Genomic DNA, 23428 nt, shown 5'->3' on the forward strand with positions numbered 1-23428 from the left:
GTTTGAATTTGGCCAATGTAGCAATTTGGCTTGACTATTCATAATTACCATGAATCTTTTCTCCCCCAGCCAGGTGAAGGGATATGGGAGGGAGAGAAAATAGGTTCTTGTTAACTGAAAAGAAAAGCACTAGATATTTTAGAGAAAAAGGCTCAACACACTGGATGTGAAAAAGTCTAAGTGAGGAGTCCTTTTCTGGTTTCCCCACCTGCTAGGGCCTTCTTCTTCATGGTTAATTTTTCTGTACTTTGAATATGCATTATATACATTGTATAATGCCTCCCTGTTTAGAATGTAAGTTCCTTGAGAGCAGAGACTTTTTCTATTTTTGTCTTTGTATCTCCAGTGGTTAGCATAGCACCAGGAACACAGTAGGCACTTAATAAATGCTTTTTGATTGATCTTTTTTTACTGAAATGGACAAGACTCACAAAAGATAACTTTGGCATGGATGCTTTATGATTTGCATCATTGGCTTTATCAGAGTTACCAATAACATTTTGCCTAGGGCATACAAGCTGGAAAAAACAGCAGCAACCGTCACATTAACTCAGCTGGAGATAGGGATCCAGAGACCCAAGGACATAGGGACACTGCCCTATCATGGGGATTTAGGGGTGAGATGGGGAAAGGCTGTTTTTAGAGTTGAGTCCTAAAGGAGAGAAAGAGAAAAATGTGTTTTAATTTTTAAAAAGGAGGATCTGATATAGAGTGAAGTGAGAAGAACAAGGAGAATAATTTCTGATATAACAACAATATTATAAAAATGAACGACTTTGAAAATGTTAAGAACTCTGATCAATGCATTGGCCTACAAAATTCCAAAAGACTGATTAAGAAGCAAGCATACCACCCACCTTTTGACAAAATGGACTAAATATGCAGAACAAGATACATGTTTGAATATGGCCACTAGTCAGTCTATCAGACTTGTGAAAGAAAACACAGGACATTTGGGAGCTTCCTATTTTGATATTTCTTCCAATTAGATGTTAAGCTCAGTTGTTTGCATGCTACCCAAAGAATTTACATCCCATCAGTACCCTCTTAATTTTAGCACCCTGAGACAAAGGCCAAGTTGCCCTATTCTATCTGGAAGGAAATACTCAGTATCTATTGATGTTTCAAATAGCAGTAGAAAATAAAATAATTATCAAAATGGTGCCCATAAAAATCTGAGTGAATAGAAAAAACTAAATTATATTTATGGGATTTTAGGTGGTATAATGTATAGAGTGAAGGGGCTTAGGCTCAAGTATATCTGAATTCAGGGCAACCAGGTGGCACAGCGAATAGAGCACTGGTCCTGGAGTCGAGGACCTGAGTTCAAATCTGGCCTCAGACACGTAACATAATACTAGCTGTGTGACCTTGGGCAAGTCACTTAACCCCAGTTGCCCTGTCTTTCCCCCTCCAAAAAAAAAGTTTAAAAAAAGAATACCTGAATTCAAATTCTGCCTTAGATATTTATTAACTGTGTGACCCTGGGAAATCACTCGACCTCTATGTGCCCCAGTTTCCTCATCAAGAAAATGGGCATATAATAATAGTACTTACTCCATGGGGTTGTGTGGATAAATGAGAAGACACAAAAAGCACTTTGTTAACCTTAGAGTGCGATAGAAATACTAGTTATTGTTATGAAAAACCTAAGTATTGATCCCTAGGCTTTAAGATTTGGTTTTTTTTAAAGTTATCTTCATTTAAACCTTTATGATAATATGTCTTTGAGGGGTGTACAACAGAAATTATATTTGATCTAGAAAAGAGAAAAAATAACTTCATGAAAAATATTTCCCCCAAAACCTTTTTAAACCACTACTCAAGAATGTTAAAGGCAAGCTACTGGAGAGACAATAAGACTATTGGTGCTGAACAACAAAATAGCTTCATACAATCATAACTTCAAGGTATCTGATCTCATCCCCATGGTTCTGTGACTATATGTTGCCTTTCAGCAACTCAAAAGAAAAAAAATGAACCAGTCAGTGTATCATCACTGTGTTGTTGGCCTGAGGAAGAACTGTCTTCAGTCCAGTAATAGTTTTGAGAAGTTAGTGCTTCAATCATTTGCTACAAAAAGTGTCCAGAGTTATGCAGAGATCCAAAAAAACTCTGACTTCTTGATGAGCTTTTGGGAAAGGGTAGGACCTGAGTTGTTTGTTTTTTTTTTTTTTGCTTTTTGGGGGGCAGTTGGGTTAAGTGACTTGCCCAAGGTAACTCGGCTAGTGTGTGTGTGTGTGTGTGTGTGTGAAGTGTCTGAGACTGGATCCGAACCCTTAAAAAGGAGAACCTGATACAAAGTGAAGTGAGCAGAACCAGGAGAATAATTTCTGCTAAATAACAATATAAAAATGAACAACTTCAAAAATCTTAAGAACTCTGATCAAGGCATTGACCAACAAAATTCCAAAAGACTGATCAAGAAGCATGCCACCTCCTGACTCCAGGGCTGGTGCTGTTTTCACTTTGCCACCTAGCCACCCCTAGGACCTGAGTTTTAACAGTATAGTTACTGGTGGAGTGAATGTGAGTGTAAAAGAAAGGTATTCATTAGATGTGTTGGATGGAAAGGGGGAAATTCTGTAGAAAACATAGTCTAATTCTGACTAAGGCATAGAAATTATTGCTTATGCCTCAGTCTATACCTGATATGGATGAACAATTAAGTGTAACCATTCATATTTTTATATCAACCATTAAGCATTTATTAAGCAATTGCTATGTACCAAGCTTATTGATCTGAATGGCTGGAAGGACAGTGTTGATACTGACAGGAATAGGGGAGTTCAGAAGAGTATGTCTGGAGCAAGGGTTCTTAAATTGGGGACCATGACTTTTTTTTCTTTTTTGGAGGGGGAAAGGCAGGGCAGTTGGGGTTAGGTGACTTGCCCAAGGTCACACAGCTAGTAAGTGTTAAGTGTTTGAGATCGAATTTGAACTCAGGTTCTCCTGATTCCAGGGTCAGTGCTCTATTTGCTGTGCCACCTAGCTGCCCCAAGGATCATGAATTTTTAAAATACAAATTTTATAACAGTATTTTAATATAATTGGTTTTCTTTGTAAATCCTGAACATTTTGTTGTATGCTTTTGGAAACATAATTGTAAGAAGAATTCCATTGCCTTCGCCAAATTGCCTGTGAGGTACACACACACACACACACACACACACACACACACACACACACACACAGGTTGAGAACCCATAGAAAAGGAAGAATAATGAACTCAATATTGTCCATGTCGAGTTTGAGATGCTTTTAGGACATGTCAAGCAGCCCATTGGAGGTATCGTACTGAATGTTAGAAGAGAGACGAGGGCTGCTTATGTAGTTTGGGGCATCGTCTTATAGACATGAAAATTGAAAGATTAAGAGCTGATGAGATGATGGAGAACATGCAGAGAAAGTCAAGGAGAGGGTGTAGGACAGTGGTGAGAGGTCTGCATGACTTTCAAAGTATTTGTCGTCTTTGACTTCCCATTGGAGGTTCAATACTATACTATGTTCAACACAAGTAAATGGAAATATAGCCTCAATTTGAGTACCTGTTGGAGCAGATGCTAGTTATAAAGCAAACATATCTTCAGAAAAAAAAATTAAAGGAATATAATTAACCACACTAACAAAACCTAACAGAATAAGCCATCAAGAAAAGCGTTCTTAAACCCTCAAAATAATTCTTTTCATGGATTCCTGCTTCAGTGTAGAAAGAGAAATCAATCAGGAGGTAAGAAGAACCATTGATCTGAACACACTGGAAGAAGAGCTGCCGTGAATTGCTATTGGAGCAGCTCTATGTCTCCTAACCTGTGCTTGCAAGGAGAAGCAAGAGAAGAGGTTGCTCTAATTTGCTTCTGGAACAGCTTGCAAGGCAGCTCCTTGATGTTCTCAACTGTCATCAAAAGAAGCTCTGAGCAAGTTTCCAGTAAAACAGCTCCTGCCCTCATCGCTATTGGTCCAGCCCAAAGATGACACTCTACTGTGGATCATTCACCCTCTGCCTCCATAACCACCGCTTGCCTCAAGCATCTCTGCTGTTTTCCACATAAATTTCATTCTGTTGCTTCTCACTCTTGCAGCTTAGTGTGCTTTTAGTTCTAGACTTTCAGGGCTGCATGTTCAAGGGCAATAGGTTCTTTGTCTTGTCATTTTCAGCTGCCTCACAACTCCATCATGGCAGTGCCCTACAGGTCCCTCAGGTGGTCATGTGAAACCCTTCCTACTCCACAGAGAGGTTCCAGTCAGGACTCCTACCTAACTTAGGTACAGTGATCTCCTTTTACCTCAGGAGTCCTTGACTGTTCATCCTTAGGAGAAAATACTGGCTGGCTGAATCTTAGTAATTCAGGCAAAGGGGAGAGAATGTAATAGTAACCCTGGTGGAATACTGTTAAAAATGATTTCAAGGAATGATTGCCAGGAGTTGCTGAGTAAATACCCAAGCATCCTCTGTGATGATTGCAATCTGTATTCATCCCTATTCTTATTCTTCCCCCAAACAAGGCCAAAATTTTTGAATTGTTTTTTGAAGCAGCTTTGTTTTTCATGGCTGCATTTGTGAAAGAGATGAAGATCATCAGAAAATAAGACCAGTATTGTTTTTGATGAAATTTTAGATTTGGATGTTTGTTATTTGCTCAGCACATTTTTACTGTAGGAAAACGAGACAATATGGGCGGCATGTTGTACTGGTTCTATTTTCTTCTACTGTGTGGTCAAAAGCCATTATTGAGGCTCCACAAGGCCACAAACCTCCATATAAAAACTCAGTTCACAAGGTTAATTAGTACCCCCAGGAAATTAATGATCTTTTAAGGTCAATTTTCTTGGGAAAACTCTGGAAATTCTGCAGATCGAGCACATTTTGCTGGCATTTTGTGACAGTGAAAACATGCGTCTGTCTGCAGTTCAACAACCACACAATCCTTTGATAGGAGCTGGATGTCTGGATTCCAAAATTATAATTCTGTGGCTAGGTAGGAGTCATTGATTGGAATTTAACTCCCTCCAAACCATTTAGACATAAAGAAAAAGGCCCAGTTGCAGTACCAGACTGAACATTCTGAACATAAATTAAGTGTGTAGGAGTCATTTCAAACTCCTTTTTGCCTTCTGCTACTCACTCCATGCCACCCCCACCAAAAATATGACAACATAGCCCTTATTCACCAAACAAAAGACTTAGAGTTTACCTGGTCAATTGTCACCCACAAGCATTTACTAAAGGCCAGCTAAGTATAGGTAATGTACTAGGCATGGGGAATATAAAACTACAATACTGGGAGGGAACAATTTAGATGGGAAAAGAATTATTCTGTAATTTTCAGTCATGTATAAGTCTACACGATCTCATTTGGGGATTTCTTGGCAAAGATACTAAAGTGGTTTGCCATTTCCTTCTCCAGCTCATTTTACAGATGAGAAAACTGAGGTAAATAGGGTTAAATGACTTGCCCAGGGTTACACAGCTAGTAAGTGTCTGAGGCCAGATCAATCTTCCTGAGTCCAGGCCCAGCGTTCTATTCACATAACAATACAAGGGAGCATATTAGAAATAGCAAGTGAGTGGTACATATAAGTGCCAAATTTGTATGAGGGGATCATTAACTCAGTTGCCACTGCCCAACCCATATCTCACCCCCCAGATTCTTAGGATTTCAGTTGGATAGAAAAGGATGATCCATAGCCATCAACATTCCATCCATCAGCAATTAAGCAATTTTAGGTCCCAGTATCCCTGGTAAACAATTGATTCTTAGTATTTCCTAGTCCTCTCAGTGACTTTATATTTTCAATGTAGCCCACAATTCCATGTTAGCCATCATCAGAATCATAACTAGGATGGAATTACTGGAACTTTGTCTTGGGGTACAAAAATGTATCACTCCTTTAGCAGGTAGAAGTTATTATTGTTACTAATCTTCCTTCCATTGAGCTGAATTTGTATTACTTTATTTTTACATCATTGATTACAAAATTGAATTTACAAATGTTTCATGCTGTTTGACCAGATACAAAAGCTCCCTAGTAATGACTCTGGTGCTACTAAGACCTAGAAAATATAAAAAAGGAACTCCTTATGACTAAAATGTTGGGGTTACTATTTTTGCTGATTTTCTCCAATTAGCTTTTTAAAAATGAGTTTTATAGAACCAATTCAATTCATTTCAGGTACCAAAACAACAACAAAAATCCTAACTAACTAAACAGCATTATTTAACCTAATGATTTAAAAAAAAAAAAAGATGTCACAAGTACATCTCCCCTTTTTTTCAGGTATTAGACTTTACCTCCTTTAAGATAGTTATCATATCACTACCTACCACTACAAAAGTATTGTAGAAATACAGTGGAACTTAAGTTCTTTTAAATGAGAATGACCTCAAGATCTTTTCTCTGCTTTCCATTTTATTATAGGTTGAAAATGACTGGATGCTAGAGTTGCTTGAAAATTTATCCTGAGATATTTCATGATAGAAGCAGAACATGAAAAAAAGGAAGTTTATAAGTATAAAAACTCATTGGTACTTTTTTCCATCTTCCAAATTTTCTTGCTTTCCCAAACAGCTAGAAAGAAAGTTTTCAAGTACTGAGGCACCAGAGTCAGAATCACAGCAGATTTAGGATCTCCTCTCTAAAGGAAGAGGGATCATTGGAAACAAGATCCCAAAGACATTATCCATACATGTGTGGTCTCCCCCACAGCAACCAGAAGATAAACTCCATGAGGATGGGAGATGTTTCACTTTTGGCTTTATATCCCCTGATCTTGTCACAGGGCTTAGCACATAGTCAGAACTTAATAAATTCTTGTTAATTTGGAACTGAATTGAATATGCCTTTATTCCTGTGTAGATGTAAATTCAATTCTTATTTGGGTCACAATAATAGTATCCAATCACTTGGACACTTAGGATAAATAAGGAGTTGTGATGCCTTAGAACACATTAGAACTAGTCATCTGTGAGAAACATTAGGAAGGCCATGTGAATATCAATTAAAAAGTCACTACTCTTAGGCTGAACCTCACTAAGATCATAACAATTCACATAGCCATTAATTAACATGAGATTAGTTCATAAGAAAGTAAACATCAACACACATATGCCTGATTTTTTTGGAGGAGTGAATGGCGAGCATAAGATTGCATCCAAGGAATTTTCTAGGAAAAGTGTTAAGGGTATCATGAGAGAAATGTATAACTTCCTTCTTTCCCTGTCCAGTTTTGAGCAGGTCACAGAGCAGAGGGCATACAACTGGTAGACATACTGCCTGTTCCATATCCATCTGTGCAACGTCAGAGGAATATGAGGAATTTCCCTGGCTTGATGTCTGGATTCTTTGTGGAAAATTTATGAGAGGAAATAAATCAGAATCTCACATGATGAGCATGGATAGATAAATGAGTTGAGATCTGCATTAAGAGGTGAAATAATTGGATTGGCAAAATCACAGATCCTCTGGATTATTGAATATAACACAAGGTTATGACCACACAAGGATAAATAGAGTCCATATCTTATTTGGAAATATCTAGCTTCCAGCTGAAGGTCCCTCCCTGGTCCCATACACAGCTGTATTTAAATTTTTGCAAATATTTAAATATTTGTGCAATGGAATTTATGTTTACTGAATTTTCAAATCCATTCAAATACAATTCTTTAAATTAATCAGTTTGATATTTTGCTTAAACTACCAAATAAATCTGGGGACAGGTACTAAAATTCCTCCAGGTAAACTGGAAACTGTGCTTGGAGTCATTCCTCAGGCAGCTTGTCTTGGAGCTGCTTGCAGAGCTTCACTTCGGCATGAAATATCAAAAGCGCCAATCTGCTCTGAACAGCCATGAGCTCACAGGCTGTTACTGCGAAGTGACAAACCTACAATTATGTCATCCATAGTTCAGAAAAAGCAAGGTGCAGGAATGACACTGATGAGTACACATGGTGCCAGATGGCACTTTGTGTCAGAAAAATCTATCTGAGTTCTTGTGTTCTTGCAATATAACCAACAGATTGTCAGCCAGAGAGGACAGAAAATGTACTTTCTTGTTTGACCTTGTCTGGAGAAACATATCCCAAACCAGGAGGTCCAAATAGTGATTGACTTCCTAATCTAGGCTTTTGCTTTGTTGTCAATGGGACGTGTCAGTCACTGAAAATAGAAAATGTTAAACTTCATCGGTATGCTTGGAAATTGTGCAATCAGTAAAAGGTTGTAATATTTTCCTGCTTATATTGCAATATTCTGAAAATATTTGAGGAAAATTTCTTTTAATAATTAGGGAAATCCTTTTTTTTTTGCAGAGATGCCAGGAGAAATTAGGTATGAAATGTTTCATTACTATCAGATACCATTGATGTCTCAGACCTTTGGATGAATATTTTTCTTCTTTGTTGTTATATGAGAAGTTTGGAGCAGTGGGATATATCTGAAAATGATTGTATTGTAAAGACAAAAAAAATTAATAAAACTTTTTTTAGAAAAAGCAATATCAAAGATATGAATCAAAATAAAACATATTTAGGGCATGGTAAGATGAATTTCCTGTGTTGTGTTATGCTGTGGACACAAACAAGAATAAAATCTTCCCTCTGCCTTCAAGGAGCTTATAGTCTAATCCAGAAGTTAATATAAATATGTGAAAAGTTAAATATAGACAATCTTCTTGCTGAGAGGCAGCATGCCATAGTAGATGGAGAGCAGGTATTGTAAGTCATAAAAACTTGGCCTCAGTTTCTGTCTCTGACACCTACTGGCAAGTTACTTCTCCCATAAAGGTCTCAGTAACTCTTTATAATGCTAAATGACAGAGAAGGTACAAAATGGGCAAAGGGAGCTTCCTTACTTGGGAAGTCCTTATACAGATAAAATCCTAGGTCTGGTACCTATCCCTTTCCCTCTTACTATTGCACATTTCCTCTATCCTTTCATCTGACTGCTTAAATGACTTTACTACTAGGATTTTGAGTTTAATCTAGATTAAGATAAAACATACCTTACTTTGAGAAGAGACCAGTTCTACTGTTTTTCACAATTTTCTAACTCATCAAAGTAAAATTCTTTACACTTAATTCTATCATAGGTGCATTATAATGGGGTTCATTGTTTATTTTGACATACTTATTTACAGATGACGTTTCCATCACCTTCACCCATTCATTTTAGGTAAACCAATACATGTGTGTGCCATCTTGTGGCAATGGTTGATCATTACAAGTCAATTTTTAAAAAGGATGCCAATTTGGGGAGTAGCTGTTAAGGTCAGTCGAACTGACTTTGAATGCCTTTGTTTGGTTCAAGAAAATTTATGGAACCCCTCCCAGTTTTCATAATGTCATAAAGCCTAATTCAATCTTATCACCTAGATAAATCTTATATTGGCTCATTGTTACAAACAAGCAATAGCTAAGGGAGGGAAAAAAGTGTATAATAAGGGATGGGGAACTCCTGACATCTCAGCACCTCTCTAGGGTCTCAATCTTACAGACAACTTAGCATCGGGGAGAAATGAACTGAAATAGGAGTAAGAGAGCCCGAGCCTAATTAACAGAAGTAAGAGAGTCTGAGCTCTGATGTTAACTGCATGATCCTGGGCAAATCTCTAACTTGTCAGGGCTTCAGCGTTCTCATTTGTAAAATGAAAAGGTTGGTTGGAGATTATATAAGGTCCCCTTTTCTTCTAATATTGTATGCTAGGGGCCTAAAAAGCAGGCCCTGCCCTCATGGAACTTTCATTTGAATGGGGGAAATAAAACACAAGAAACATGCAGAGTAAAAAAATATAGCCTTAAAGGGGAGGTAGTAGGAGCTGGGGAGAGGATGGTGAAAGACGATTTGGAAAATGTCCCCTGCAGATGGTAATAACTGAGCTGAGTTTTTAATGAAGCTCGAGATGCTCAGGTGCTGAGATTAGGAAGGACAGAAATCCAAGCAATAAGAGGCTAGTTGGGACACACTGAGATGGGAGGGGGAAGGTCAGGTGTGACTCAGTGGTGTGCTGTTAAATGTTTCACAATTGAACCTCAGAAAAGCAATGTCCATGACAAAATTGTAACTTTAATCTTTATTATTAACATTTTCTCCATCACTTTCTGAAGTCCAAAATCAACAAAACAATAAATCAATCTGTGATTTGTAGCTGTTGATAATTTCCAAAGTGTAAGCGCTCACAATGAAAATTGAATGATGCCTCTCAAGATCCTATTGAGTTATTTTCAATGCATGTCTGAGAGTGAGAAAAAGAGAGTAGTATGGGTGTATGAAAGCGAGTAATATGTCAGAAGCCTGGAAAAGTAGGGAGGGGTCAGACCGGGAAGAATATTAAAGGCCAGACAGAGAAGTTTATATCTGATTCTAGAGGTAAAAGGGAACATTAGGATTTATGGAGTGTGCATGTTTGTGTGTGTGTGTGTGTGTGTGTGTGTGTGTGTGTGTGTGTGTGTGTAAGGGGGTGTTGGACATGGTCAGACTTACATTGAGAAAAATCCCTTTGGCCACTATGTGGAGGACGGATTAGAGGAGGGGGTGGACAATTCGGGGAGTCCAATTAGAAGGCTTTTGTAATAGTCTAGATGAGAGATCATGAGCACCTGAACTAGTGGTGCTAGTGTGAGTGAAGAGAAAGGGATGTTGGTGAGAGGTATTGTAGAGAAATCTGAGATGACAAGATTTAGTAACTGATATATGGAGAGGTGGGTGAGTAAGGATGAGGGATCAAGGATATTTAGTTGAATAGTATTATTCGACTGAAGAGCTAGAGTTACTAGAAACTAAGTTGTTGCCTCGACAGCAAATTGTATTAACTATTGAAATAGCTAATCATATCAAATCCAGGCTCGGATACTCAGCACCACACCCAGAAATAACTGGCCGTGTAACCTTGAGCAAGTTACTTAACCCCAATTGTTTAAAAAAAAAAAAGAAATAGCAATCATGTCATGTGATTGTCATCAGTAGGATATTTTTCTCACGGTTCCTTGTTATATACTCCCTATGTCCCCTTATTTCTCTTTTCCTTCAAGGTCCAACTCATGACCTAAATGAAGTTTTCCCTCTTTCCCCTAGTAGGGAACAATTTCTGCCTCTCCAGTCTCTCATAACATTTGTATCTCCACTCTGCACATATTACTTTATATTCTTTACCTCACCCTCACCCTTGTATTACCTACAAGGTGGTAAATTCTCTGAAGCTAGTGACCCATCACTAAATCACCCAGGGTCAACCGCAATTCCATGCTAATTATTGGTGCTGAATCAATATTTGTTGAATTAAATTTAATCTATATTAACTTTAAATAACTTTTAAGTAGTCATAATATGGTAAGTTGAATTTCCATGTTCTTTCACCCACTCCCCCTTTTGATTATTTGTCCTCAAAAAAATAAAGCCCCATAAGAATGTGCACAATTGTTTTTATGTATACATCCCAAGAAATAAGTAGGTGCCTTGAATATATAGGCTGTTTAAAAAAAAACTTCCCATGACTAATATATAATAATTTTGTAACTTAAGCTGCATTAGCTAAATATACTTTTTTTCTTTAATTTTTGTCATTTCAAGGCTTTTAATATTCAGAGATGATAAAAATATTCCATTAAGCAATTGTACTGATGAATAGAAGTCTAGATATATTAAAATAAAACGTTCTTGAGATGGAGCGAATGAGCAAATCCAGTGCTTATTATTCTCTTCTAAACAAAGATGTAATGCTTTCACCTGACTTTTTCCTTAACCACACTTCTTTGCATGGATCACAAGAAGCTGTTCAGCTGTATGACATCAGTAGGATGCAAACTTCTTCAGGACAGAGCTTGTCTCAATTTTGTGTTTGCATGCAAAGCACCTACCACAGTGCTTAGCACACAGTGATTATGTAATGCTCATCAAATGAGTGGTTACAGGTAAAATCCCACTGTAACAGATTCTGTAGGATATTGGGATTATTTCTTTATAGCAGAATTTCATTGAGAACCAAATCAGTTTACCAACAAGGATTTATTATGGATTTATACTTTAAGCAAACTGAGTGGCAGTATTATATAGGAAGGAAAAGAGAGAGGGGGAGAAAGACAGAGACAGAGACATAGAAAGAAAGTCTTAAAACAAGAAAAACATTGGTTCAAAACCCTCTTGTGACACATGACTCTGGGCAGATTACTTCACTTCTCAGTACTAACGACAACAACAATTCACATTTATATAGTGCTTACTTGCCAGGCTCGGGTCTAAGCATTCTACAATTATTATCTCATTTGATCCTCACAACAATCTTGGCAAGTAGGTGCTTTTACACCCCCATTTTATAGATGAGGAAACTGAGGCAAATAGAGGTTAAGTGATCTGCCTAGTGTTACATAGGTGACAAATTTCTTAGGCTGGATTTGAACTCAGGTTTTCCTGACTCCAGGCCCAGAACTTTATCACCTAGTTATGCGGAGAAGAAACAGCTTATTTGGGCTGGAATCCCTTTCTTTTTCCAACTCTTTCCTTTCCCCTCCCCCCTTTTCCTCTGAGTCACTAGTGAATTATTAATAAAAGCCTACAAGACAATGAATAGAAGAGTAAAATTCATAGCAATGTACCCCAGGACCATTTCTAGCCCTTCCAGTTCTATGGAATATAAGCTTTGTTTCAAAAGATGAGCAAAACCAGATACATTCCAATAATAGTTCACATTCTTACAGTGCTTTAAGGTATCCAAAGCACTTTATAAGCATTAGCTTATGTGATTCCTTAATGCTCATTGTTCCTATGCCTTATACCATTCCTCGTGTCATCACTTCTATCCTGGGTCTCCTCTCTCTCTTATTCCCTGGTCCTGCTTTTTCCTCCTGGAGAGAATGTTCATGGAATTGTGGGTTTAGGTTTCTGCTGCCTCGTTCCCTTCAGCACCTAGGATACCTCCAAGTGAGTGTGGGTGGAGTGGGAGTGAGAAGTTGCTCAAGGTTGCTTTTTGCTGGTTAAGTGATTGAGGGAGGAGCAGGAAAGTACCTGGGAAAAGATTGGTGGGGTATATGTTTGGATGGGTAGCATAACTCCAACTTGGAAAGGAACTTCGTAATAATCTAGCACAAGGGTCCTTAACCTTTTTTGTGTCGTGGAACTCTTTACCAGTCTGGTAAAGTCTCTGGGCACCTTCTGAGGATAATGTTTTTAAGTGTATAAAATAATAGGGTATAAAGGAAACAAACTATATTGAAATATGACTAGCTATATATATATATATATATATGTATGTATACACACACACACACACACTTAACCAACAGCTAAGAAGCCCAGATCAAATCTAACCTCCTCATTTTTCACATGAGAAAAATGAAATCTAACAATTCAAGAGACTCATCTCAATAAGTGAGTGGCAAAACCTGAGTGGTTGCTTGGTTTGGCAGCCACATCACTTCCTCACCTCTGGCCATCCCAGCAGCTATGTGCTTGCTCAATTAAAAGCTTGTGGACCTAGCAGACATGTTCCCACATATTCTAGAGTTTGTGTGAAAGCATTGTCAGACACTAGTTGTCAGTAGTTAGAATATGTTTCCTCCTGCCTACTATATCCATTCCGTGGGGCTCCTAACACTGAACTCTCTTCTTCCCAACTGTAAATCTTCAGTTTTGTACTGGGGCCCAAATCAGGGGAAGATATGTTGGGTCCAACTCCTATGATAACAAATCACAGGGTAGTTTCCAAAAGTTCTATTTCTTTTTTTTTTTAGCAGAACTACAAATATGTACTGTTGGATTACTGATTGTGAAATTCTCCTTATTACTGCCAACACTTTTTTTATTGAATACAAATACTTTTTTAAAAAAAGAAACACAGATTCATGTTTTAAGTACACTTTTTTCTTGCTACATTAAAGCTTCCATAATTTTTCTTTGGCATCAAATTCTAGGGGGTAGATGATCTCCTGATATTTATCAAGCTATCCACCTAGTCAGCTGATTAAGTTTATATGAATAAAAAAATAAAAGAGTCAATGTTATACGTGGACTATGATGTTATGCTATTTTTCATTTTTCTTATTAGTAATATGGAACAGCTTCCCCTGTAGTTCTTAAGCATTTGGAATTCTGTTGAGAATTGTTTGTTCTTATCCTTTGATGAGTTTGCTCTTTGAGGGGTGGCTCTTATTCTCATATATTCATGTTAGTTACTTATATATCACAGATATCATCACCTTATCAGAAAATATAATACGAAGATTTTTTCCCAAATCAATAGCTTCCTTCCTCATCTTAGCTAAAACTGCTTGGTGTTCATATAAAAGAATGTCAATTTCATGTGATCAAAATTGTCTATTTTTTTTAGATTTATTTTTTCTTTGGTTAAGAACTCTTTCCTTTCCTCCAAACTTGCCCCAGGTATAACTGGGAAAGGGAGCTAGATTTCTTCTGATTTTTTAAAATAATATGACCATAAAAATGGTGTGCCATACAAGATGTTCCAAAAATCTTAGTATATTTTAAAGACATTAAGGCTTATAGCTGCACAAAGACTTTTAGTACAATATATATATATATATAGTATAATACTTTTAGTATTATATTTAGGTTTTATAACCATTTTTAATTTATTATGTATGTGGTATAAAATGTCAGTCTAACCTTTATATAAAACTAAATGATTACACACAAAAAACCCCAGTAAAACTAAATGTATACACAAAAATCATAAAACTGTGTACCAAAAAAACCCAATAAAATTAAATATGGACACACACACAAATATAAACTTTATGCCATTAAAAAAGATAACCAAAATGGTTTTATGAGAAGAAAAATTGTTCTCTTCTAATTAATAGGGGAAAATAAGAAAGGTGACCACTTTTTTTTTAGCTTATTAATAGATTCTCCATGTCATAATCAAATATAGAATGATTCATTTGAAACCAGTGATTCAGCTATTGCCAACTGAAGAAAAATTAGTAAAATAAAAAAACCATGCCCACTTTTCTCTCAACTTTTAGTATGAGAAAAATGTTTATGACAAAAAAGAATTTCCTTTAAAGAAAACAATTTGCAACTGTATGAAAATAAATAATCAGGATAGAGGTGGATTTTTTCATTAGGAACATGTCACTAAGAGCATCTGGGTGGCAGCAGGACAAGCCAAATTAAGCTCAGTTGGGGTTAAACATTTGGCAGATTTGACAGGATGACAGAGATGACCTGGGAAAATTCTGTGAATAATAGGAGAAAGTCTGGACATGTAGGTGAAAATGTGGAGGGTTTTCATAGTAGGTCCAGGTATGAAGGCAGTCAGTATCAGAGAAGGGAATCTGGAGGCATTGATTAAGTGAAATTCACACCAATGAAATCATGCATCTTTAAAGTACAAAACTGAGTACTTTCTCCACAGAAACCTTTGAGGTGCATAGTCATGCCCACTCTATAGGTGAGAATAGTGAAGGTCAGAGAGGTTTAGTCACTTCCCAAGGTCACACATAGCAAGAGACAGTGAGTGATAGTAGTGGAACCTGAACTTTATCTTTAGACTTCAAATTTAGTGTTCTTTTGACTGCTCCACACCATTTACCCAGAATTATTAAAAGTACATGAGGATCAAATGTTTGTCTCAGATCGAAAGGCTCTAGAAACTAGGATTGGAACCAGATGCACTTTTGTGAAAAGTATTAATAGTTGTTCATCCTTTCCTATGCTCACTGCCACCAGATTCATTCAGTCCTTTTTATTTCATGCCTAGGCTATTATAAAGCATCCTCAGTGGTTTTTCTGACTCTGGATTCAGTGCCCTGCATTCCAATGTGTAGTACTGCCAGATCAGTTTCCCTAAAACACTGTAATCATGTCACTGTTTCTTAAAAAAAAAAACCCTTCATGGAACAAATTCTGAGTTTTAAGATGAAAGGGGAAAATATAATTTTGTTGAGAGGTAACTACTCAGGATCATATTTCACAAAACCATAATTGCCAGTATTTATATAATTTTAAGGTATACAAAAGTGTTTTAAGTGTTATCACATCTGGTCCTCACAATAACCCTCAGAGATAGGTGCTATTATCACTTCCATTTTACAGGTGAGGAATCTAAGGCTTGGCTAGATCAAATGACTTGCCCAGGGTCACACAGTATTTGCAGCATATTTTGAACTCTGACCCCAACTCTAGGTCCAGTTCTCCATCTGCTGTGCCATCTATCTAGCTGCCTGAGGCACACCTGCCATTTTCCTTTTGCCAAGTCTTCTATGTTAAATTATAAAAGCAGAAATTATTTTCATAATTTTAGTCCTTTGTTGGCTAGGATATTTTTTCATATTTGAGTTTTTCCCCACTAAACCTTTTTTTCTGTCTCTTTTGAAGACTAGATTACAGTTCCTTCTTTTTTAACATCTTTTTTTTTTGCTTTTTAGAGGGAAATTGGGGTTAAGTGACTTGCCCAATGTGTCACATGGATAATTTTTGTGTTGTGTCTGAGGTCAGATTTGAACTCAGGTCCTCCTGACTCCAGGGCTGGTACTCTATTCACTGCATCACCTAGCTGCCCCCACATCTCTAATTTTTTAATTCTATAGTTGAGATGTATAGATATACTCTCTCCTAAAGATAGTCAGATCCTTTGAGTCCTATAAAACCTAATCCAAACATAAGTGGACAGAATGTGCACTTTTCGAGTTTTCTTCTTTAGTGCTTTGAAAGCTGTACATGTGCAGAGGCAGCATTGAGTCTGTATACCAATGACCACACACGATTACCGTACCGAAATTGTGAAAAGATTGAACAATTTCATTATGCCACCTTATATTTCCTTTTTTTTTTTCCTTGAGGGAATCTTTGTAGATCATTATCCTATGACCTCTGAGGAAAAATACACTGCTACCCTTTTGTGTTCGTTTGCCTATTCAAATGATCCCACTGAGCTATTCCCCCCTACCCAAACCCTGAGGAATATGATATTATGTTTTAGGTGTTAAAGCTTTTGACTCTGCCAGCAGAAAATATTATATCTTACCTATTACTGTTTGAATACTATTCTCAAAGTAGCAGACAAAATATCATAGAAACTAAATTATAACAAACTCTACATGAATCTCCTGGCTAACTTTACATGACTAAGATTTTAATGTCTATATATCTCATTTTCAAAGAGTATTCATAGAATTAATCAGAATGATTTTTTTTTCTTTTTTGGGTTAATGGTTCAGGGGCAGCTAGGTTGTACAGTGGATAGGGTGTCTCGCTGAAGTCTGGAAGACTAATCTTCCTGAGTTCAAATCTGAACAAAGACACTAGCTGTATGACCCTGAGCAAGTAACTTAACCCTGTTTGCCTCAGTTTCCTTATTTGTAAAATGAGTTAGAGAAGGAAATGGCAAACCACTCCAGTATCTCTGCCAGAAAAATCCCAAATGGGGTCACAAAGAGTCAGACATAACTGAAAAAACTATTGACAATAACAAAATACATATCCCAAGTGAGGGATTATATTTGATAGCATTTTATGTCATTTAATATTTGAAACACAACTCCTCAGTACAAATATCCTAATAAAACTCTCTCCTACATCCATTATTCTCCTCAGAACAGCCTCTGTGCTGATTCATTTTCTAACATCTGGAAAGATATCTAGTATCTCATGTTTTATAATCTTTTCAGAAACTAAAATCTTTCATCATTTCTCTACAGACTAAGTATGTCTTACCTCATGCAGATATATTTATACTATTCTCTTTTTTCACAGTTCAGTGAACTTCTCATCTCTTAAGGTACGCTTTCTCCATCGCATCTTATTTGTCTTCACACAATTGACAATGAGAGGCTTTATTCAGACTTCGCTTATGGGTATCCCAACAGATAATACCTTCTTCTCTTCTACTTTATCTGTTAATAGATCAGAAAGTTAAATAGTACGCCCAAGTGGACAAGGGATTCTTGTTTTGTGTTTTGAGTGTCCTGTTCCTTGTGCCCTAAGTTTTAAAAAGGAAAACACATGATTTCTATGTTTACTATAATAAATTAGTGTAGTGCCTTAGGATATATTTTTTTTAGTAAACTTCAAAGTGTTGTGTAAACATGCATAGTTATGATAATGATGTGACTAATTATGATGATAATGATCTGATGATTATACTCTTTCCTTCATAAGGCATTATTGATCCTTGGGATGAAAATGAGCTTTCCATACTACTTTGAGCAGACACTATAAGGATGTATAATAAATAAATATGTTACTAGAATCTGATCACTTTCTGAGGAAAAAAAATATAGCATACAAAGCTGAACAAATGAGAAGTTGTAACAATGAGGGAGGTAAAATTGTGGACCGAGGAAAAGTTGCAGATACCCTTTAATTTTCAACAGTTGTTTATGTTTTATGCAGAAAGTTTAACACATATTTTGTAAATTAGCCCACTGTTATCTTTACAGAGATGCTTTATACAACAGTGCTAACTTATATTTAACTGTAATTCATACTTAATCATATTATGCTTATAACTCTTTCTAGTTTATGGTATTTCTAAAACCCTAAAGGCCTATCTAAAATATTTTTACTTCTCTTTCCCTAAAAAAGAGGAAACATTTTTCCCCTGTGATATTAACAAATGTCTTTATTCACTTCAAAACTATATTGGAACTCACTTTAAATAGTTCCTTTAGGGTTAAAGTTTTTGTTGGGGGGAGGAGTTCCTGCTCAATTATTTTGAGAAACAATATACTCCTTAACCTGTCTCTGTTTAACCATAGTAAACAAAGGTAGACTTTTAAATTATTTTTCATAAATTCTTAAAGATAGCTCTAGCAATCTCAAATTATTCTCTCTCTCTGTCTCTCTCTCTGTCTCTGTCTCTGTCTGTCTCTCTCTGTCTCTCTCGCCTTCAGAAGATAATTTTATATCAAAAGCTTAGTGTAGTTTGGGGAAAAGTCAACTGTTCATTACACTAAAAAAAAGGAGACAGTTACATCAGCCTCCTTGAAAATCTATCAATAGGATGAAAAATTTCCACATTAAAAAAAATGTAGAATGAATGTTTTCAGACATTTTGAGATGTCAAATTTACACTCAGCAGGTTAAAAGCGTAAAACTCATTTTACATGGTAAAATTATCTACCAATATATATCATCCATCTCCACAAAAGTCTTGCTCTGATGCTTTTCTGTAGGATGGAGGTGACCTTGTATTTTCAAAAGAAATGAAAGTAGAACTCAAGCAGGATAACTAATCCAGGAAGGTTTCAAGTGTTGCCCTGACCACAGAGTTAGCCATCTGAGGACCAATGTGGCTAAGTAAAGAGAGATGCATCATCTACTAGGTAAGAAATTATCTGGAGGATTCTGGGAAGATGGCAGACTGAGTAGGTCAGAAAATATCAGACTCAATATTTTCCCCCACAAAAGAGATACAATAGCACCCTATGGCTAACAAAGTGCACCTAAAAATAAATAAGAATGGGGCACAACACAGGTCTTGCTGGGACTATTTGAGAAGATCAAAAGAAAAATCCCAGGATGAGGTTTGGTCTCTGTGAAGAGTAAACACCTCCAGGCTAGGTTCCATAATGAGGGGATTGCATGTCTGAGTGTGTGGCAGCAAGCACCCCAAGCGCGTCCTCAGGGTTTGCTGCCCATACAGGTTCTTGGATCTGCTTTGTTAAAGGAAAGCAACTCAAAATGGGTTAACAAGCTTACTTTAATCAGTCAGACATATATCGTTTACCTTGTTCAGGGGAAAAAGGTCAGCACCCCAAACTTCAAAGCATACAGGCAGAATTATCAAGACAGAAACAGATCAAGTAGACAGATTTCCAAACTGTCCAACCATTACATCCATACCCAGTCAACATCTGGGTTTCCACATCTGGGTTTTTCAAAGCCAGGGGACTCTCAACAACGGCTTCCCATAATTCAGATCAAATCACAGAACACTTCTCAAAGTGAGTCCCAAAACAAAGCTACACATCAGGGCTTATATAGCCTTCTCCTGGCTCAGAGAATGTAACAACCTTATTGACTCACTGGCCAATCAAGAAGTATCTACTGAAAAACAAGCCTCTCTCCCCAGGCTTCAGGTGCATTTTAGCCTAGGGGCAGGGAAGATCTTCCAAATTTGCATTCCCATTACAGAGTGCCAGAAGATCTAGGGAACCTCTGCTGTTAGGAAGGCCAGACCCTGCTGTGCAGTGAAGAACTTCGGTGGGGTGGGGGGGGGGAGAAGGGGGCAAGAAGGAACCAGCACATGTCCAGTGAGTGTAGAAGCACAGGGGCAGCACAGCACCTGACTGTGAGCACTTACAAGAGGTTGGAGGTTTGGCTCTGACTCAAGGCTAGATGGGAGAACTGAAGATCTGGGGCAGGAGGCACCATTTCCCATACCACAGGACCAGAGGTGATTACAAAAACTAGGCTATTACCACACACACACACACACACACACACACACACACACACACATGAACAAACAAAGGAGAAAGATGCCAACTATCAGAAGCTATTATGAAAGACCAGGGTTCATCTTCAGAGGAGGATATTGAAGTAAAGAAACCCACAAAGAGTAACATCAAATGGTCACCTACCCCCCAAAATTCATAGAAGATCTTAAAAAGACTTTAAAAATCAAATGATAGAGATGGAGGAAACCTAAAAAATAATAAGAAGAACAATCCAAGAAAAACAAGATCATAAAAAGGAAAGTCAATGAATTAGAAAATGAGATCCAGAATCTTAAGGAAGAAAATAACACCTTGAAAATTAGAATTGGGTAAGGTGAAGTCAGTGAAATTATAAGAGATCAAGAAAGAATTAAACAAAATATGAATAATGAAAAAAGAGAAGAGAAGGTGAAACATATTATAAGAAAAATAAAAAATTTGGAGAAAGATCAAGAAGAGAAAACATAAAAATAATCAGATTAACCAAGCTATCATAAAAAGATCTTGATACAATAATAGAAGAAATAGTTAAAGAAAATTGTCCTGAAGCATTAGAACAAGGGGGAAAGTGGAAATAGAAAAAAAAATTATCCTGGAGTGGCTAGGTGGCATAGTGAATAGAGCACCAGCCTTGGAGTCAGGAGGACCTGAGTTCAAATTCGACCTCAGACACTTGACACACTTACTAGCCCTGTGACTTTGGGCATGTCACTTAACCCCAATTGCCCTCCAAAAAGCAAAAAAAAAAAATCCATCAATCATCACTTAAAAGAAATCCTATGAGAAAAACTCATAGGAATATCATAGTCAAATTCCAAAACCCCCAACTCAAGGATAAAACATTAAAAATATCAAGATTAAAACAATTTAAATATGATAATTAGAATCACAAAAGTCCTAGCAGTGGAGACATTAAAGGACTGCAGTTCTTTTTGTGGTGGCCAAGAATTGGAAATTGAGGGAATGCCCATCAATTGGGGAATGACTGAACAAGTTGTGGTATACAAATGTAATGGAACACTATTGTGTTATAAGAAATGATGACCTGGCAGACTTCAGAAAGACCTGGAGAGAATGATATGAACTGATGCTGAGTGAAATGAACAGAACCAGAACACTGTCCACAGTAATAACCACACTGTGTGATGACTGACTTTGACGGACTTAGCTCTTCTCAGCAATGCAAGAATCTAAGACAATTCCAAAAGAGTCATGATGGAAGAAGCCATCCACATCCAGAGAAAGAACTTTGGAGTCTGGATTCAGATGGAAGCAGACTATTGGCTCTCTTGTTGTTGTTATTGTTGTTCTGTTTCTTCTTTCTCTTATTTCCTCCTATTAATTCTAATTCTTCTTTACATCATGATTCATGTGAAAATGTGTTGCATATGAATGTATAAGTAGAGCCTATATCAGCCCGCATGACATCTTGGGGAGGTGGTAGGAGAGGAAAGGGGAAATATTTTGAAACTCACAGTGTTATAGAAGCAAATATTGACAATTAAAAATAAATAAATTATCTTTTAAAAATAAAGAAAAAAGAAAATTGTCCTGAAGTGTTGGAACAAGAGGTGAGAGTAGAAATAGAAAAAATATACCGATCACCACCTGAAAGTGATTCTGTGAGGAAAGCCTATAGGAATATCACAGTCAAATTCTGAAATCTCCAGCTCAAGGATAAAATATTATCAGCAAGAAGAAGAAAAAAATTTAAATATGGGTTTAAGAAGGAACAATAAATATATATTTAGAAGAGCATAAAAGTCTTCTAAATTCATAAGAAATAAAATGGTAGGGCTATAGGGAGGGAGGAAAGGACAAGGAAGGGATCTTTATAGGGGAGGGTGAAGGAATAGGGAAAGACAGGGTATAGAAGGGTCTTTAGATTTATGGGAATGGGAGGATAGGGGAGGGACCCTTGGAGAGGGGTAGGCAAGTAATAGGAGGGCAAGGTAGTGGGTAGAAGTAAAGTAGAGGAGGCAGGAGGGATAGGAAATGAGATATGCACCAACAAAAACAAAGATCAGGAGTAGATTTGTTTGGGAAAGTATATGTCTATATATGTATGTGCATATGTATGAGTATGAATATAGTTATAGTTATAGAGAAACATATCCAAACTTAATTGTAGCCTTCTGGGGGGGGAGGGGAAAAAGAAAAAAGGTTATAAAGTACACAGCAAAGAACAAAAGAAAACTTATAAAAAAAGCAAAGAAAACATGGACAGTTCTCAACACAACATATATTATTCATCATACAGGCTTTCTTGAAATGAAAAGTTATTGTTACATATTTTAAATCCTCTTTTATGTTCTGCTATGCACGTACATGCTTCCCCCCCATTCTTACTTTGTATTTAAGTTTATGATGTTTTATTTCTTCTCTCTATTCCATATTTTTGTTCTAGCCTTTGAGTCTAAAAGAAAAAAAGAAATTATCTGATCACTACAAACCACAAAATAAAAACATATCTATATATCTATATCTATCTGTAGATACAGATAGATAAATATATGTAAACTGGCCTTCGGTTCCATGTAGTTTATCATAGTGATGGTGGAAGATTAGTGGAAAACAGAAGAGAAAGAGTTAAGAACTAAACAGTTTAGTCCATCCATAAAGATTAGTTTATTTTTTAAAAAAGCTTTATTGATGTGCTTGGTTTTACATATATGCATTTATAGATTACTCGTACTTGTACGAGATTTCTTGAAACAAAGAAAAACAAGTAAAAGTAAAGATACAATGACCTAATCTGAAAGTGCATGCACCATTTCACATTTGTAGCAACACCCCATCTCTCTATTTAGTTATCTATTTAAAAAAATCAACAGAAATCTGTTTTGTCTCCCTTCCTTTCATCCCCAGCCCCATTGAAAAGAAGGAAAACAAATTTCTTGTGACAAATATACATAGTCTAGCAAAACATATTCCATAGATGGTTGTTTATAAGCTGTGTTTCATTCTGTACCTTAAATCTGTCATGTCTCAGTAGTGGATAGAATATTTTATCATTGTCCACTGTAGATATGAAG

The 23428-nt window shown here is 36.8% G+C and overlaps 1 long non-coding RNA gene across 1 annotated transcript; it reads right to left on the reverse strand.

Annotated features, from left to right (window-relative positions):
• Positions 1 to 437: 437 nt before the first annotated feature.
• LOC138174264 (uncharacterized) lies at positions 438 to 23056 on the reverse strand. Its single transcript, XR_011171654.1, has 3 exons — positions 22743 to 23056; positions 17668 to 17846; positions 438 to 652 (listed from the first exon to the last, which is right to left on the reverse strand). It is a non-coding gene; the product is annotated as an uncharacterized lncRNA (long non-coding RNA).
• Positions 23057 to 23428: the final 372 nt, after the last annotated feature.

The sequence above is a fragment of the Petaurus breviceps genome, unplaced genomic scaffold, assembly GCF_028583685.1.
Source record: "Petaurus breviceps papuanus isolate PSGF00001 unplaced genomic scaffold, PetGlider_PUasm1.0 688, whole genome shotgun sequence".
Lineage (NCBI taxonomy): Eukaryota > Metazoa > Chordata > Mammalia > Diprotodontia > Petauridae > Petaurus > Petaurus breviceps.